Source organism: Lupinus angustifolius, chromosome LG17, assembly GCF_001865875.1.
Source record: "Lupinus angustifolius cultivar Tanjil chromosome LG17, LupAngTanjil_v1.0, whole genome shotgun sequence".
Lineage (NCBI taxonomy): Eukaryota > Viridiplantae > Streptophyta > Magnoliopsida > Fabales > Fabaceae > Lupinus > Lupinus angustifolius.
In genome coordinates, this window is record NC_032025.1 from 13,658,457 (window position 1) to 13,678,306 (window position 19,850).

Genomic DNA, 19,850 nt, shown 5'->3' on the forward strand with positions numbered 1-19,850 from the left:
TTGTGTACTCTCCTTTCCCTTTCCTCTTTACTTCATACATGTTTATTTTTCTGCAATATTATCCGCTGAACATTAACTCTTACATTCTGCAGAAAAAATTACTATAATTTTAAGTCAACTAATTCCCCCCCCCTCTTAGTTGCAATCATGTTCTTACAATTGGCACCAGAGCTATATTTGAGTAAGATACTCTCAAAATCCGATCCTACATCAAGATGGCCTCAAGATCATTCCTAGGAGAAGGGTCCAACATCAACCGCCCTCCAAGCTTTGTTGGAGAATGCTATGATTTCTGGAAAATTAGAATGAGGATCTTTATTGAGTCTCAAGACTTAGATATATGGAACGTTATTGAAGAAGGACCATACACACCCTTCACTGTTATCAACAATATAAGGGAAACAAAACCAAAATCATCATGGAACGATGAAGACAAAAAGAAGGTACAATATGATTTAAAAGCAAAGAACATTCTCACCTCCGCTCTTGGTATTGATGAATTCTTTAGAGTATCAAATTGTAAATCTGCAAAAGAAATGTGGAATACTCTAGAAACCACACACGAAAGACCAGAGGAAGTAAAAAGATCAAGACTCAACACTCTTTCTCAGGAATACGAAATGTTTCGCATGAAGCCTGGAGAGAAGATTCTTGATCTACAAAAGAGATTTACTCATATTACCAATCACCTTCTTGCACTTGGCAAAGTTCTATCAAATAGTGACTTGAACTTAAAAGTTCTTAGATCACTCACCAGAATATGGAAACCAAAGGTAACTGCAATATTTGGAAAGAAAAGTTTATCCAAAATGTATTTGGCTGCTTTGTTTGGTACATTGCAGGAATACGAACTAGAACTTAGCCAACTTGACCAACACGAGGAGCAATAAAAGAAGAAGAAAAATATTTCTCTAAAAGCAAAAGTTGATAGATATGACTCATCTGGAGATGAATCAAAAAATGATGACACAGAAGATATAAGTCTCTTCGTAAAGAAATTCAGCAAGTTCCTAAAAAGGAACAAAGCCCAAAAAACAAGACATGTACCTTGTATGAGGTCCTTATTCACTTCTTCCCTTTTCAGCTTAGGCCACATCGGCTCGATGTGTCCAGGCTGGCTGTAGTGATAGCATACGGGGCAGTTGACACTGAAGTGCTTCCCTTTGCACCTCGAAAACCAGGATGGTGTGTTGTTGTTAGAGTTCCCAACCAGTAAAATCCTTTGGTTGCTGGTGTTGATGTTGTTACCTTGTCGGAAGCCTTTGTTGTCATAAGGCTTGAAATTCCTCTACTGGTTCCCTAATGACGACGCATAGGGTTTCTGGTTACGGTGGAAGGGCTTTCCCCTTCCATGTCCTTGCCTGAATTTGGGGACCATAGGAATTTCTGGGTGGTACGATACTTTTTCAGCGCCACATTCCTTGCCTTCACGCTTTCCTCATACAATCGGCACCGGTTAAACAGAGTTGCAAAATCTAGTATCTGCTGATGTACAAACATTACCTCCAGGTCTTGTCTGAGCCCGTCCTAAAACTTGGCACATTTGGAACTCTCGTTCCCCACTTGATTGTAGTGTGAGGCATACCTCGCCAACTCTTCAAATTTGGCAGCATACTCCCCAACTGTCATGCTTCCCTGCTGCAGACGCAGGAACTCCATCTTCTTCTGGGTCCTCATATCAGCAGGAAAGTACTTCTGCAGAAATCTCTCCTTGAAAGTTGTCCAGGTGACAACTTGTTGATCATGCTCCATCTGACGTCTGGCAAATTCCCACCAGTTCTCAGCTTCCTTAGTTAGCATATAGGTCGCATAGGTGACCTTCTACTCTTCAGTGCACATAAGTGCCCAAAAGATCCTTTCCAACTCCTGGATCCAATCATTTGCAGCATATAGGGCAAAACCTCCTTCAAACTTTGGGGTTTGACGACGACAAAATTCGTCCAAGCCCTTATACTGAGTCGGTCCTTGGTTGGCTTGAGGTTGTTGTTGATTCAGCTGTTGCAAATTTGCATTCACATTCTGAATCGCTGCAGTCATTGCAGCCATGTAGTCCAGGTTAGCAACTCCACGTCCAACCATCTTAAATCTGTGAACATTAGACGCGTGTATGAGATACTTCTCCTACTGAACTTCTCTATGGGTTGGATTCTCAACTGAATAATACAAGCAAACAATTAAGCACACAAGTCACACAAGAAAGCATGTGAGGCCATGCCCAAGGCCGAATAGAAAAGAATCGCTCTCATACCATTTTGTAACGCCCCGAAAATTACTCCGACAATATTGCCCAAAAATGGGTAAAAAAAAATTTATAATGTAAAACTCTTCATTTACATTTAATTCCTTTTCGAGACATCAGAATTAGTAACCTAAATTGCGGAAAAGACAACAATAATTCGTGGAATGATCATTTATTGAAATAACTGAAAACATATACAAAGACAAAGCGGAATACATTTTAATCCTAACTGAAATGTCTACAATAGTCTGGTTTATTCAGAACATTATAAGTACCCTACACAGATACTCATCTCAAGGACAACTAGAAATAGAAATGACTACTAGCGACTAGCTCCGGGGTTAGCGGGTGTAATAGAACACTCGCTGGGATCCTCCTCTGTCTCAGAATCGAAAGAAAGGTCCACCACCTCAATGAAGTCCTCTATACATACCAACTCCACACAATCATCCTCTTCGGCTTCTCGCTCCTCTTCCAGGTTGTTGGACGAACCCTATGACTTTCTTCCCACTCTCGCCCCTGCCTGAAGATCGGGTGGCGTCGGTATAGTAGCTCTCTTCCCCGGTGGGGAACTGGGCACATCATCCCTACTCCGTCTCTGAGCAGATGGTCCAACATCAGTGGGTCCATGAGGGATCACAGACTGAATGGATGGTGCAGTAGTCACAAATCTCCGAGCAGGCAAGGTGAATGAAGCCTCCAAGTTTGCATGCTGAGAAGGGAAGCACATCGTTGAGCCGTCACAAACCATCTCTAGCTCTAAGGTACAAGGGCCTGTGTAGGTATATCTTTGTCCATCACTACTCCATGTCCCCTCTTGGGACATCGAGAATCGGTAGCTCCGAATCCTTGTCGTACGGTCCATCTAAACGAGAACACGAATCGAGAATAAGCATAAAGAAAAGAAAAGAAGAGAGAGTAAGATATCTAATGAATATAATTCATTGACGGCGTGAAATTACACGGAATATCACATCCAGAGCGACACACATAATATACACAATATAGATCACAAACATAATGCACAATGATGAATGCGATTATAACTCGGATCCTGGGGATTAATATCCATGATTTCAATGTATGAACATTGTGCTTATTTCATCCATCCTTACACCAATATCCTCCCAATATACTATTCGAAAATAACCATGAGTACAGGTCCTATAACAAGCCGATTTGATCGCACCAAAAATTATTCCTCGCAAGGATATATATGAAGAACGGTCCATTTCAGGATGGTGTCGTATCAAACACTTTCTAGGCATCCTTCTCATTGATCTTGATTGCAAAGAGGGGTTGTTAGAGATCGTCTAGTTTGCGCTGTGAGAACTGTTTGATCCAACAAAATACCTCATCCAGGAATGCAGGGGACTCGTCTCACCTACACTCTCCCTCAAGACTTTGCTGACGAATCACCGCCATCGCCATCCCTCTCAACATCGCGGGGCTCATTCGTCTCCTGTAAATTTCCTCTCCACTACATCGTTATTTATAATGAATATGCACACTAACTGAAGTTAGCCGATTAAATATTTTAATTAGTCTTTTAAAATGATCGGTCCATCTTAAGACATCTCCCAAATGAATGTTTCTTGTTGGACCCAATCTTACGTTATCACGTAATATAGGAATAACATCCCTACCACTATGAATCATCGTTGAATTACCCTGGACGGCCACACGGCCAAGCCTCTTATGGTCAGACAACCTCGCTGCGTGATATCATATAATATAGGAATTACATCCCTACCACTACGAACCATCGCTGACTTACCTTGGACGACCACATGGCCAAGCCTCTTACGGTCAGACGACCTCACTGCGTGGTATCATGTAATTCTTTTTAGGCATAGCCTTGCTCACGACATCCTTGTCGGAATCCTTGTCCACATAAGGCGCAAGAACCAAAAGTAATAGTTTAAGTTTGTTGATTTGGGCACCGGACTCAATCCTCTGAGCCACGATCTTTCCCAAGTGTAAATACACTTCACACCCGAGCTAGAGCTATTTCCTGAGCAATAAATTAATCAAAAACAATCACAACTTATGTTTATCTTTCGCCCAAGCGACTAATTCATCAAAACAGACTCAATTTCCTGCATGGCTCTCGCTCGAGAGAGGGGACTGTCGCTCAAGCTAAAAATCCACCTAAAACTGGCCAAAATACATGTGTGGTCTTTGCCCGGGTGAAATACGGTCGCTCGGGCGCCAAAAACACCCAAAACGCACCCTCTGGCCCTCGCCTAGGCGAGAAACGCTCGTCCAATTCATTACGGAAATTTACCACAAGATATGAATTCACAAAACAAGACTAACACTCAACTATGGTTTAGCCTAATTCATTACTGATTAATTTCTAAAGTTATTTTTTTGTTAAAAATAAATAATTAATAAAATATAGGAAATTTTCACGGTGTTACAGAAATCCTTCACTAGATAGTAATGCTTTAGTTCCTCTTAATGAGGGTGACTCATGCATAGGGCCAAGTGCGGTGAGTAATGAATCTCAGATAAGTCCTATTAGCAATAAATGTCAGATATTTGATACTTTGGAGACTTTGACGAATCAGCCTAACAAGCGAAAGAAGGTGAGGTTTTTGTTGCCCGCTAATAGTCCTAAAATGCAAACATCTGTGAGGGAAATGACTATAAGTCCCTGAGGTCATGGGTTCGAGTCGCGTGTGGCTCCCATTAGGAGGAATAAAATATTGCATGAGATATTTAAGCTTAATAGGTGACACGCTCAATAAATTCATGGGCTAATGGGTCACATGTCAAGGTTGGGGTGTTACATTAAGTGAACCTATTATACAAGAAGTCACCAAAATGACACATTGTTTTGTGAATTGTTTATAATAAATGTCAAATGTTAATGCATATATGTATCCATGCAAGTATTAATCGGCCCAAATGATGATTATTATTTTGTCAGATTATATACATACATGTGAAGGCAAATATGTGTTTATTATAAGACTGCATATGTAAATGATAAATCAGACCGAAGAGTTAATTGTTTGATATGCATTATGATCAATGTTTGACCATTACAAACAAGAGAACCATTAGTGATTCATATAAAATATCAAGCCAATTTTACATTTGCATTTTATGCGAATAATGATCGGCCCAAAGGAAAATTACTATGTGGCCTTAATTACAAACATACTTGTAGCAATAAATATATGATAATCATATGGCTTTCCATGTGAATAGTAAATCAGTCCAAAAAACAAGAGTTATTGTTTGATAGGAGTGATTAGCAATGTTTGATTACTATATAGAGTGTATCACTTACAAGTTAATGTTTTTATCTGAAGATTGAATATTAATCTTATGCTAGGTAACTCATGACGTGTCACACCATCATTTAAATTTAAGTATTACAGTTGAATGTGAGTTTAATTGCAAGAATGATTAAAATTTGTTTTGTTCTTTATTCTATTGACGTCTCTATTCTTTTAGTAGTGCTGCAAGTATTAATGCTCAAATTAAGAATATCCCATTGCTGAATAGGACAAACTTTACGGTCTTGAAGGAAGCCGTAGAAATTATTCTCGGTTGTATAGATTTAGATCTGACACTTCAGGTGGAGAAACTCATTTCTACTCCAAAAATTCTCAATGAGGTTAAAATTGATAAATGGGAACACTCTAACTGAATGTTTCGGGGCTCTATTTCTGAGGGTTAGAGTGCAAGGAAGTTCCTTGAAGAAATAGAACCATACTTTGCCAAAAATGAAAAGGCGGAGAAGAGTAGCTTTTTGGCTAAACTCATCTCCATATGTATAAATTCAAAGGGGACATAAGGGGGTACATTTCTAATCTCGCATGAAAACTCAAGTCACTTATGTTAGAGCTTGGTGATGACTTGCTCGTGCACTTGGTTTTGATCTCATTTCCTGCATGCTTTGGGCTATTCAAAATGAGCTATAACACTCAGAATGAAAAATGGTCTCTCAATGAGTTTATATCTCACTGTGTGCAAGAGAAAGAGAGACTGCAGAGATATAAGATTGAAAATGCTTATTTGAATATGATCTCTCAAAATAAGAAAATAAAGGACAATAAGGATGTTGTGACATCGCTATTTGTGTTTTTCCTCAGAGAATATAGAATTGTTCTGAAATACACTATGTCAGGCAAACCTAGTATGAATGGTGTTGCTAAGCGACGAAACCGAACTCTTAAGGATATAGTGAGAAATATGATTAATCATTCTTCCTTACCAGAGTCTCTTTGAATATGCTTTAAAGACACCAGTTTACATCCTTAATAGGATGTCAAGTAAAGCAGTTAACAAAGCCCCATATGAGCTTCGGAATGATAAAAGATCAAACTTAAAACACTTGCACATTTTGAGGTTGTCCAGCTGAGGTGCGACATTATAGACTGCATGAAAGGAAACTTGACTCAAGAACAGATAGCTGCTATTTGGTTGGCTATACTGAACGTTCTCTGGGCTATAAATTTTATGATCTCACTTCAAGACTTTTTTTGGGGACGAGAAATACAAGATGTCTTGAGAAAGTTGATTTTGGGAAGGAAGAGAACATAATGAATGTTGTCTTTGAGGAAGAACTTGTCACTATTGGTGAACAAGTTTTTGTGATTATTACCATTAAAGGAACAAATTCGGTAATAGAAAATAATATTCATAATATTGTTCCTGACAATATTCCAGAACAAGACAACAATGATGTTATCCCTCAAGTACCTATAGAACAAATTCAACAATCTTAAGAAGTAGAAGTGTCATTAAGGAGATCCACTAGAGAGAGGAGAAGTTCAATTCCTGATGATTACATTGTATTTCTTCAACAACATGAGGATGTCATCAGGTTAACAAAAGATGATCCATTGAACTTCTGTCAAGCCATGAAAAGTTCTAACTCTCAAAAGTAGATCGATACCATGAAGGATGAGATAAAGTCTATGCATGATATTGACATTTGGGATCTTGTCGAATTACCTGAAGGTGCAAAACCTATTGGTGGAAAATGGATATTTAAAACCAAGAGGGATTCGAAGGGTAATATTTATAGATATAAAGCTCGTCTAGTTGCTAAAGGCTACACTCAGAAAGAAGACATTGATTATAAAAAAATTCTCTCTAGTATCTTCGAAGGATTCTTTTAGAATAATATTGGCACTAGTTGCTCAGTTTGATTTAGAGCTACATCAGATGGATGTTAATTCTAAATGGTGATATTAAAGAAATGATTTATATGGTGCAACCAGAAAACTTTGTGTAAATTTGCTCAAAGTCTATGGTCAGCAAGTTAAAGATATCCATCTATGACCTTAAACAAGCTTCCTGTCAACGGAATCACAAGTTTCATCAATTTATTACCTCGTATGGTTTTGAGGTAAATAAAGTTGATAATTGTATGTACCACATGTTTAGTGGGAGTAAATTTATATTTGTGGTATTATATACCGATAATATACTGCTTGCTAGAAGTGATATGTGATTATTGCATGAGACTATGAGTTTTCTAACGATGAATTATGAAATGAAAAATCTTGGGGAAGCTGCTTTTGTATTAGGTATTTATATACTAAGAGATCACTCTCAAGGTGTCCTAAGGTTGTCACAATAAAGCTATATATATAAAGTCCTAGATATATTTAACATGAAAGACAATAAACCAGAGGATACCCATATAGCTAAGAGAGACAGGTTTAGTCTCAAATAATGCCCCAAAATGACCTTGAAAGATACGAGATGTAAAAGATTCCTTATGCATCTGCGATAGGAAGTCTAATGTATGCTCAAGTTTGTACATGTCCCGACGTAGCATTTTTCGTGTGTGTTTTGGGAAGATATTTGAGTAATCTTGTAATGCATCATTGGAAGGCAGTCAAATGTATTATGGGTTACTTGAAGAGAACAAAGGATTACATGCTCACTTGTCGTAGGTCTAAGAATTTAGAGATTATTCGGTACTTTGACTCCGATTTTGCTAGATGTCTAGACAATAGATATTCCACCTCTGAATATGTGTTTATATTGGTTGGAGGTGCTATCTATTGGCCGTCTGCAAAACAAATGCTTATAGCTCCTCCAACCATGGTTTTGGAGTTCATGATTTATTTTGAAACATCAGACCATGACATATGGTTGCATAAATTTTGTCACTGGCTTACGTGTGATTGATGGTATTAAAAGACTATCGATTATTTATTTTAACAATAAGTCTGCGGTTCTTTACTCAAATAATAATAGGAGTTCTACTAAGTCAAGGTTTATTGAAATAAAGTTTGTGATTCTTAAAAGAAATTATTTAAAATGGACAATTTTTTATAAAACATATGGGGACAAATTTTATGTTAGCTAATCCACTAACTAAGGGTTTGGTACCTAAAGTCTTTCATGAGCATGTTACTCATATGGATGTTGTTCTGTAGGATACTTTAGTTCAGTGAGAGTCTATCTGTTTTATGATTTACTATGGATGTTATATATAGTTTTATGCATAATAAATTTGATGGTTTATTGTTCTATTTTGAACTTGTGTATTGTAACTATTGTGTTGCAGTTAAAGACTTTGGATTGATCTCACTAAAGAATAAAGAAGGACCAGTTGGAAATAGATATGTTTGAGATCACATTGCATGAAATTTCCATGTCACTCAACTATATTTGATCTATGTCATTAAGTATATTAATATGGTGATCATCGTGGTCGAGTCACGCTTGAATGTGATAAAAGTCACGGTGGTTCCATAGTTAATATATGAGATGAACCAGATTGTATTAAGGAGAAGTCTAAATATAAATAAAGCCAAAGTGAGATATTGTTAAAAATTCATAATTTCTAATTAAGGTGAACATCATAAATTTGATACAATTATATTGGCTATTTATTTTGGGTTACAAAAAAGTGATCTAATTATTGATAACCTATAAGACTTTTGAAACTGATCGATAGCAAATATGGGCTTAATGAGTGGATACCCAAACAATTGGCCTATATGGGATAATTAGAACCATATAAGTTAACACATAAAGAATGGTTATGGTTCCCAAGACACTAAATCACAAATAGTTTTCATCTCTCCCCCTCATAGAGAAAATTAAGGTCCCAAAAAGAATTTAGGATTTGATTGAGGAAGGTCATCATACCAAAACTCTCTCCAAATGTATATTAAAGGAGTAGATTAGAGAACTTTTAAGTGCCATTTTATGAATAAAATGTATATGATTTTGGGTACTTAATATGTAGTCATGATGCAAATTGTGTACAACTCCCAAGACCTTAGTTTAATTTTGTCTTGTTTAGGAACTTACATGTGTTTATGTCAATTGCAGAAGAAGAAACATAAAAAAAGAGGAGAAAAAAAGGAGAAGTTTGAGGTTTTTGAACACTGCACCCCTCGCCCGAGCCACAACCTCGCCCAAGCAGGAAGAATATTCCTCGCCCAAGCGAGGGGACTATCGCTCAAGCGACAATTCAAGGAAAAAAGCTTAAATCACTACTTGTCTCTCGCCCAAGCAACAATTCCCACTTTTAAATGTCAAAAATTGTGTGTTTCTCGCCCAAGCGAGAGCACCTCGCTCAAGTGAGAAATAGAGGTTCAAATCTCTGAATTTCTCGCCCAAGCTAGAAGAATTTCTTAATGCTAAAATTTGCTCTCTTGCTCTAGCGAGAATCTCTAGCTTGAGCGAGAGACCAAAAGACTGGATTATAACACTATGAATTTTCAATGTATATTTTATTAATTATTTATTTTACCAATGATTAATTGTAGAAATTAATCGTACTGATTTTGGATAAACTTTTGTTGATTGTTAGTCTTATTTTGTGATTTCCTATTTTGTGGTAAATTTTCGTAATTTTTTGTGATGGAAAGTTTTTGAGTTGCTGTCGGACCCAAATTCGCCTGAATTCGGCCCAAAATTGTGTTTTTGAGTTCCGTAACTCGGAATCGAATTTCGGTTGTGCCATTGGCTTCGAAATATTATATCAAGTCAAGATAGATATCAAGTTCGTCCAGAACGCATTTCTAAATATTTTTCACTCTGAATTATGTGTTTCGAAGTTCTAATCGTAAACCAAAATCGGAAAACTTTTAAGATTCGATCGAGTATTAGCCAACAATATTCCAATGGTTTAATTTGAATGTTTCACCGAAGATGTCACATTACTTTCATGAGTGAAGGTTGCTTGTGAAACAAGCAAAAATACTAACCGCTTATACCAAATCCCTTAAATCAATCATTTACCTCTTACACAAATCCACTTTTTGGAAAAACCTTTGCTTTTTCCTCCTCAAATCTGATTTGTTTTCTCCAACCCTAGCTTATAATAAACCCTTGTCACTTTCACACTCTTTCTTCACTTTCGAACTTCTAAGAACTTCAAGGTAGTTCTTCATTTTGATTTATTCATCTCTTAAGATCTAACCATTAGATGTTTATGAAATTTTAGTATGATGTTTATATGTATGTTATGAACATTTTCAACCATTATAATTGTCGGATCCCACGGGGCTCTACCACTCACTTAGAGGGGGTGAATAGGTGATACAGTACACAATGATTGCTGTTCGATAAACACAAAAATTATATAAATTTACACACTGTTTAATTGATTAATGACAAAATTAATCAATTAAATCACCTGCTCTTAATTGATTAACTACTAAACTTAATCGATTAATTTGACCTACTAATAATTGATTATCTAAAGCACTTAATTGATTATCTGGTTCAGTTATAGTGAAAACAGAATTCTTTCGATCATCCAAGATTACCAAGATTCAACCAAACTTACATGTAATTATACATGAAACTAAGAACAGTAAATGCACAATACAAATATGCAATTATCACAAAATTATATGCACGTCAAGTTACATAAATCAAGTAATGCAAAATTGTAAAAAGATTAGGGAAAGAAGAATAAGACTCGACTTTTTATCCTAGTTCCTTTGTTGTCCACTGCAAACTACATCCAGCCATCCCCTTCTGATCTTGGGAGATTTTATCTTCACTATGGAATCTTCAATGTTTCTTACAAACACAATTCCAATACAGGAATCAAGACGCTCATTTATTGGATCTTAAATCCCCACTTCAGTTTGACTACAAAGCTCGCCTACTGGAATACTGCGCCATTTGTGACTCTAGCCCCAACCTAAGTATCGCTTACAACCAAAACATCTAGCTTCTCGTGAAGACACCTACCTAACCGCAAATAGGGTTTTCCCAAACCTATTCTTTTTCTTTGGTTATGCAACACACCAAGAGAATATGTTATTGCCTAAGTCTAACAAAAATTCTTCAAGTTACATATGCACCTCAATATGTAGATTTTATAATCTTCTACGAATCTAAGAACCCCTAAAAGATCTCACAAATACAGAAATATAATGCGTGAGATGCAGGTTTCTTTTTCACAGATTTGACAATGAAAGCTCAACGGGTATCTTGTAAAGATTCACCCTTTTCTTTTCTTGAAAGAACACTTAGAAAAACTTTCCTAAAGATATGATAGTTTGAGCTTCATATCTTCTCAATATAGTATAAATCTCTCTGTTGTCGAAAATGTGTTATAACCCTCTGAATAAATATTTTCCAATATGATCTATATTATATTATTAACCAATATGAAAAACTTGGGTTTATATACTGTTTTGTTTTTAACTGTAGTTAATCGATTATATAAACATTAATCGATTAACGGGTTTCTTCAAAATAACAAAAAACAGAAACAGTACCAGCTTAATCGATTAACAACTGACTTAGTCGATTAACGGGTTTCTTACCAGCTTAATCAATTAGCACCTGACTTAATTGATTAACAGGTTCCCAAAACTTAATCGGTTAATATGACTCCTAATCGATTAAATGGTTTTCAAAAATACATTTTTAATGATGAATGAACCTCCTACATGATTTGTAAAAACATGATGCATGTCTTTGGACGATGTATGATTAAAACTCTTTTTAAATGCATTCAAAACATATTATCATGTAGGTATGTGTGTGCATGTAAATCATGTATGTATGCACGTAAGTCTCATTTTAGTTATGGTTGATTTTAGCTTGTGAGACTTTCATTAGAGTTCATCCTAGCCTAGACTCTTAATAAGCAAACATCTTAAGACCTAATAAAGATATAAAAATACTTAACCCCTAGATCTTCTTTTGAATATTTTCCTTGTATGTACTTGAGTCTTGACTTTATCGTTGACACTTGTTGTTTGTTGATTTTCTCATTCTCTCAAGTTTGTCCTTGAACATTTATGCATGTTGTCAATCCTTTGCCTTTATAATTCTTTTGTCTTCACCATCCTTGTGTGTCCTTTGTCTTCATCAAAACATTATGTGATACATGATTGCCTCTTCAACCTCACATTCATGCACACTTACATATTCAAGAATGTTCGAATAATCTTCCTAACTCTTTTTTATGTTCAAAACTCTAAACATGTGCTTTCTTGAACTTAGAAAGTTGTTTTTGAAATCATGAACTCGTGTTCACGAGGCTTTTTTTAGTGTTTAAAAGTATACATTTTGTTGATGTTAGATAAAGGTGATGAGTTTGAAATCAAATGAACCTTTAAAAAGTTTTGAACCATGTAAAGTTTGAGAAACCCTAGCATTGAACAAGTGTAAAATAGTTGTTTTTCGCATTTAATGATAGAAATAAATGTCAGTTTTTGAATATGGTTAAAGGTGATAGTTTGTATATCAAAGGAATCTTTAAGGAGTTTTCTAACCATGTACAGTTTGAATTTTTTCACTTGTTTTTGGCTTAAAAAACCATGGCCTTAGACAAGTTTAGAATAGTATATTTTTAATGTTGATGTTTGATTGTGTTTTAAAGGTGATGATTTTGTTAGAAAAGGAACCTTTAAGGTGTTTAATGATAAGCTGAAAAATCAAAACTTTCCTTAGCATTAGGTCTAAATCATGGCCTTGTTTAGGAAAAGTTTAGTTTCTAACTTTGAGATCCAAAATTTTTAGGGATGATTTTTTGTGAAAAAATGTTGTTTTAAAATATTATAACTTAAAGGTTTGATTAGTAAATGATATCATTTGACTTCCAAGTTCAAGTAATGATTTGGGATAAAAGATGACTTATAAAAGTCTTCACTTTATAAACTTAAAGTGTTATGAAGTCTTGGATGGTTGATAGGTTATGGTATGAACATTGTTAAAATAAGCTTACTTCAAAGTGGTAAGTTTAACTTAAGAAATTTTGATTTAAAAAGTTGTTTAAGTATGAGATCAATACTATCAAGAATGTATTGAAATGACCATGGGAAACTATTGTATAAACTATGAAATCTACTTAAGATGACTTGCTTTAAAGTGGTAAGATCAACTTGAAAGATATTGATTTAAAAATTATGGACTTAATTAAGAAACTTACCTTAAAATGGTGAAGTCTGGCTTAAAAAGTCTCCATGAAAATATAAATCTATGTGGTGATAAAAGTGTAAACTTTATGTAAAAACTTAACTTGAAAACGTTGGAAATCGGGAACAAGACTTTCGAGGATAAATGATGGATCAAAAATATGAATCTTGGACTAGATAGAAGAAAGTGATTGAGTTCATAAATGAGTTAAACAATATCTTTACCATAGGGTTATTATGTAAAAATTTAATTCGGAAATCACTAAATTGTTTTCGTGTGTTTAGTTTCGAAGCTTTCGAAGTCGGACAACAAACCCACTCACACGTAAAGGAAATCAAGCACGCGACAATACAAGGTGAGGTAAAATACATCGTGACATAATGTTGTCTGAATATGACACCCGAATCTCCTAAACTATCTCAAAAGTTTGGAGTTATATTTGTGTATTAAGAAACCCCGTACTTAATCAAATATTTGTGTGCCTGAATTAAGTACAGATAATTTCTTAAGTTGTATGCTTTAGGATAGATTAAAATATCAAGTAATGTGGTAGTTAACCATGAAGGAACACACCTCAAAAGACTAAAATGTGCAAGGATCGAAAATAGCAATGGTATTCGATCCGGTGGCACAAAAGGTTGAGAATGTGGGCATAGCCATTGAGCCAGCCATGCCTGTGGGAGCCATCCACACATGGGGGAGCCAGACATACCTGGCCACTAGACCAGCCATGCTAGGGCGAGCCAGCCATGCTAGGGCGAGCCAGCCACGCCTGGGCGAGCCAGTCATGCCTGGGTGAGGGTCAGGCAGCGTGTTTGGCCTGTTCTAGGCGATTTTGGCACCTGGACGAGGATCATGTGGTGATTTTGACCAGTTTTTGGTGGAGTTTTCGCTTGAGCGACAGTCCCTCACTTGGGAAAGAGCTAGGCAGATAATTGAGTATGTTTTGATGAATTTGTCACTTGAGCGATAGTCTCTCGCTTAGGCGAGAGACTTACAATAATTTTGAGTGTTTTTGATTGATTGATTGCTTAGAAATAACCCTAGCTTGGGTGTGAAGTATATTTAACACTTGGGAAAGACCGCGACCCATATCGACAAACTTATACAAGTACCTTTGTTCTTGCGCCCTATTAGAGCAAGGTTTTCGACTATGATGCCGTAATTAGGGCAATGCCCAAAGAGAATTACATGATACCATGCAAGGAGATCATCTCACCATAAGAGGCTTGGCCATGTGGTCGTCTAGGGTAATTCAGCGATGGTTCGTAGTGGTAATGATGTTATTCCTCTATTACGTGATGATGTAAGATCGGGTCCCACAACAAGCATTCCTTTAGGATATGTCTTAGGTTAGGCCGATCATGTAAAAGAATGATCACAAGATTTAACCAGCTAACCTTGGTTAGTGTGCATACTCATTATGGATAACGAAGTGGTAGAGAGGAAATTACGGGAGACGAACGAGCCCCACGATGTTGAGAGGGACGGCGATGGCGATGGTTCGTCAGCAAAGTCTTAAGGGAGAGTCTAGGTGAGACGAGTCCCTTGTATTCCTGGATGAGGTATTCTATTGGATCAGACAGTTCTCACAGCGCAAACTAGACGATCTCTGACAACTCCTCTTTACAATTAGGATCGATGAGAGGGATGCCTAGAAAGTGTTTGATACGACACTGTCGTGAAATGGACACTTCTTTTAGAACAGGTCGATCATATATCTTTGGGAGGAATAGTTTGGTGCGTTCAAATCGGCTTGTTATGGGACATGTACTCTCAGTTATTTCCGAATAGTTTATTGGGAAGATATTGGTGTAAGGATGGATGAAATAAACATATTCATACATTGAGCTCGTGGGTATTGATCCTCATGGTGTGAGTTACATTATCATTCATCATTTGCATTTATGATTGTGAAATGTATTGTATATATTATGTGTGTATGTCTAGATGTGATAATTTGTGTAATTTAATGCCGTCAATGAATAATATTCATTAGATGTCTTACTCCATTTTCTTTTTGTTTGTCTTTGGTTCGCGTTCTTATTCAGATGGACCGTTCTGCGAGGATTCGGAGTTACTGCTTCTCGATGTCCCAGAGGGGGGCATGGAGGATTGATGGAGATCGATACACCTACATGGGCCCTTGTGCCTTAGAGCTGGAGATGGTATGCGATGGCTCTACTATGCGCTTCTCATCCCATCATGTGGAGCTGGAGGTTTCCTTCACCTTGCATGATCGAAGGTCGGCACCTGTCATGTCGTATACTCAGTCTATGACTCCTCACGAACCAACTATTGTAGGGTCATCTAGGAGGCAACGGAGTTGGGATGACGTGATCAGTTCCCCACCATGAAGGAGAGCCACTCGGCGGACCATGTCTGAACCCTAGGCGGATGCAAGGGCGGTGACTAGGTCGCAACATTCGTCCTATGACCTAGAGGAGGAGGTGGAGGCTGAGGAGGAGCCAGAAGCTGAAGAGGAAAACTGTGTGGAGTTAATCTCCATCAAGGACTCCATCAAGGTAGTAAACTTGTCCCCTGACTCCGAGATGGAGGAGGATCCGAGCGAGAATTCTAGCGCATCCACAGGCACTAGAGCTAGCCACCAAAAGCCATTTCCATTTCTATTTTGATTTTTGAGTAGTATTTGTGTAGGTACTTTTGATGTACTGAATGTCTCAGCCTTTTTGTATAGTTTCAGTTTTTGCGAAGATTTCATTACACCTTGTATTTCGTACTAATATTTCTCGTTTTTTAATGAAGTATTATTCAAAGACATGTTGAGTTATTTTTGGTTACCAATAGGTAATGGTTTTTGTTTTTTCCGCAATTTGTGTTACTTAAAATGATGTCCCAAAAAGGAAACGAATATAAGGATATAAATTTTATGTTACCTCATTCAGAAAAAATTACCCATTTTTTAGCATTATTTTTTGAGTAATTTTCGAGAAGTTACAGAACATATATAGGTCGTTACAAAAAGCAAAATGGGGTTATCTAACCATCTTCCAAGCTTTTCCACACGATTTTTAGAGAGAGAAAGCGAGAAGTCATGAGAACAACTTTAATTCCAGAATTTCTTGTATTTCTCACGATAAGAGTGTTATAATGGCAATGATGAATGACTAGTTCTTCAGTGTTGGGATTGATATGTAATCTTCTAATTCTTTTGTTGTTTGATTTTGGAAAGTTTATTATGTGCTTAATGCTTGATTCTTCTTAATTTCTAGTTTCTTGATCTTGGATCTAAGTTTAACTGGGAGGTTAAATTTGGAATCGAATCTGGATATTTTTTCTTGATTCATCATTGATCTAGAAATGGACAATGATGTATGAATTGCTTTTATATTTGATTTAATGCTATATAATTGATTAAATATCCAAGGAATTAGTGTTTGATGAATTATCTAAGGATTTTGTAATCAAGGAATTGATACAAATGATTGGAAGAAAATGTTGCATCAAGATCAATAACTTCGCAAGTTTTATAGAATTGAATCTAAAGATTACAAAGAGGATGAATGATGAAAGTCAATCTTAACCATTTTTATTTTGCTTTAGAAAACCATTTTAAATTAATTGTTTTTGATAATCTAAACCAATGAGCAACCTTAATTCACAACTTTGTACATATCTACTTAATTTACTGTTTTAGAAAATAATATAAATCTGAATTGCTCTATGAGGACGATATCCCGGTAATACCGTATTCACTTGTCGTACCAAAAATATTAACGAACATGGATTCGTGTGTGACATTGTATCCTTGTTTCTTATATATGTGTGAGAATCATGAGATTCAAGATCATAGGATTGATATTTTATCAATCAAAAGGAAATTCTAACATTGTACTTATTCTGTTCCAATTTGTTTGACTATCCTTTAATAAAATGCCTCAACCAAATTCATGAAAATATGGTTTTTTTTCATGTTCCATGATATATAAAAAATGAGAATAAATATCATCTGCGAGAAAATAATTTATCTCCTTAAATCAGTTAAATATTGACTGGTAGCTCCTTAAATCACTTAGATATTAACATGTGTCTTTTCTATTTTCTTCTCACATTCACTTAAATGTTACACAAATTATTATTAACATAATAAATAGAGGAGTCACGTGTTAACATTTAACTGGTTTATAGAGATAAAGTTATCTCATCACACTATGAGATACTTTATTCTCATAAAAATATGCTAGAAAATTCATAAAAATCAAAAAGTCAAATACGACAATGTAAAAAATTCTTTAAATATAATATAAAAATATTAATAAAAAAATCAAAACTTTTTTATTATATGAAATATTGTCCCAAAATTTATCAACCATACTAATAAATAATTCCCAAAAACTTATATTCCATTTACAACCAAAAAGATAAATTACTTATTCAATGTTATTTAGTGGTATATATTTTTTTGGTAATTTTTAGTAGTATATTTTGATGCGTGAGAAATTATTAAGTGACCTCATATCTATAGTTCATTTATTTTTATTATTATTATTATTATTATTATTATTATTATTATTATTATTATTATTATTATTATTATTATTATTATTATTATTATTATTATTATTATTATTATTATTATTATTATTATTATTATTATTATTATTATAATATAATAATAATAGTTGATTTTGAATAAACTTATAATTTTAAGAAATTAATAAATACATGATCAACAATAAAAATATGTTCTGAATAATGAATCGGGACCACCCAATAATTTCTCATGATATGATTCTTTTCCAAGAGAATATTTGTAGCAATTTAATCTTTTGTTTTTGTCGTCTTTTGCGTAAAACTTCAACATTGCATGGTTGGTTTCTGGCCCATTTTAAAGGGTGTGTGTGAATTTTAAGAAAATGTCTTTCAAGTCATTTTCCAGTATTACCCTATACTCATCAATGATTTGTAAATTTATTATTAGTAATCATGTTTATTTATTATTTAATAGATAATATATCCATGTCCTATAAAATGATCAATAATTAAACGATGAACCAACACTGCATTGATATAATAGTGAAAAACTCTACTGGATTCCCAAGGTTGAATGATTGAATGTTTGATTCCTGGGAGTGACATTTGTTAGGAGGGGCATTCACAAATCCCGAAAGATATTAATTCCTTATCAAAAAAGGTGGGAATATCTTTCGTGTACAAAAAAAAAGCATGAACCTGTCCATGAATATATTCTCGTCGCAATCTCTTTTAGAGAGTTTCACGAAGAACCTACTAGCTTATATAGTGTTCTTCTACAAAAAAAAAATATTTTATTAACATTGCTCTTTCCTTGCTAACCTTCTTTCAGATGGCCCCTTCCAAGAAAAAACCAATGTATGTAACACTAGCTTACTATGGCAATTGAAAACAATTGATTCCAAGCTTTTGAAGATCTTGGTCAAGTGCCCCAACATAAAGGAGGAAAAAAACATAACCTAGTGGAATTTTAGGAAACATTATGAAGATATTACAGTTGAATACAAACATGAGAAAACAAGGTAGCGTGCATAAGGTTCCATTTTGTGGTCTCTCACATCTCTGTGGGATATGTAATTAAAGAACTTATCATAATGTAACTCCTCACGATGAGGTACCAAACAATTTATTCCCTATATTCAAATGATATTTTGCATCATTTCATGTACCAAAAAAACATCTACCACATTAGTCAATAAATGGCAAAAACCATGATCAAGTTAATACTACAGTAATGATTAATTGGATCGCCATTTTAATTATTTAAGAACAAAAAAATACCGTTTACAATGTCAAAGACTAAATTGGTCAATATCCAGTCTTTCCTGAGCCAAAATTTTGATTTAATCGTTCATAAGTTAGCAATGTATTCTGAAGTTTTAGTTCAATTTAACTAACATTCAAATATTAATACATGCTTCAAATCACTATACCTACTATAAATTCCGTTATGAAGGTAAATACAACATAAAAACACATACTATTTCAATTAAACTTAATATACCAAGATTTATGACATTATTATAACATTTCGATTTACAACGCTATAAACTCAAAAGGTAAATATAAAAATTTGTAAATCTAGTTGTGTATGACACTATTCATGAAGTGTATGATAATGGTACATATTCATGACAGACAACTATTTTGAAGTGTCTGTATTAAATAAAGAATGACCCTAATCACTAAGTTTCTCATGGGGAATACAACAAATAATTTATATGTATTGTAATATAATCGG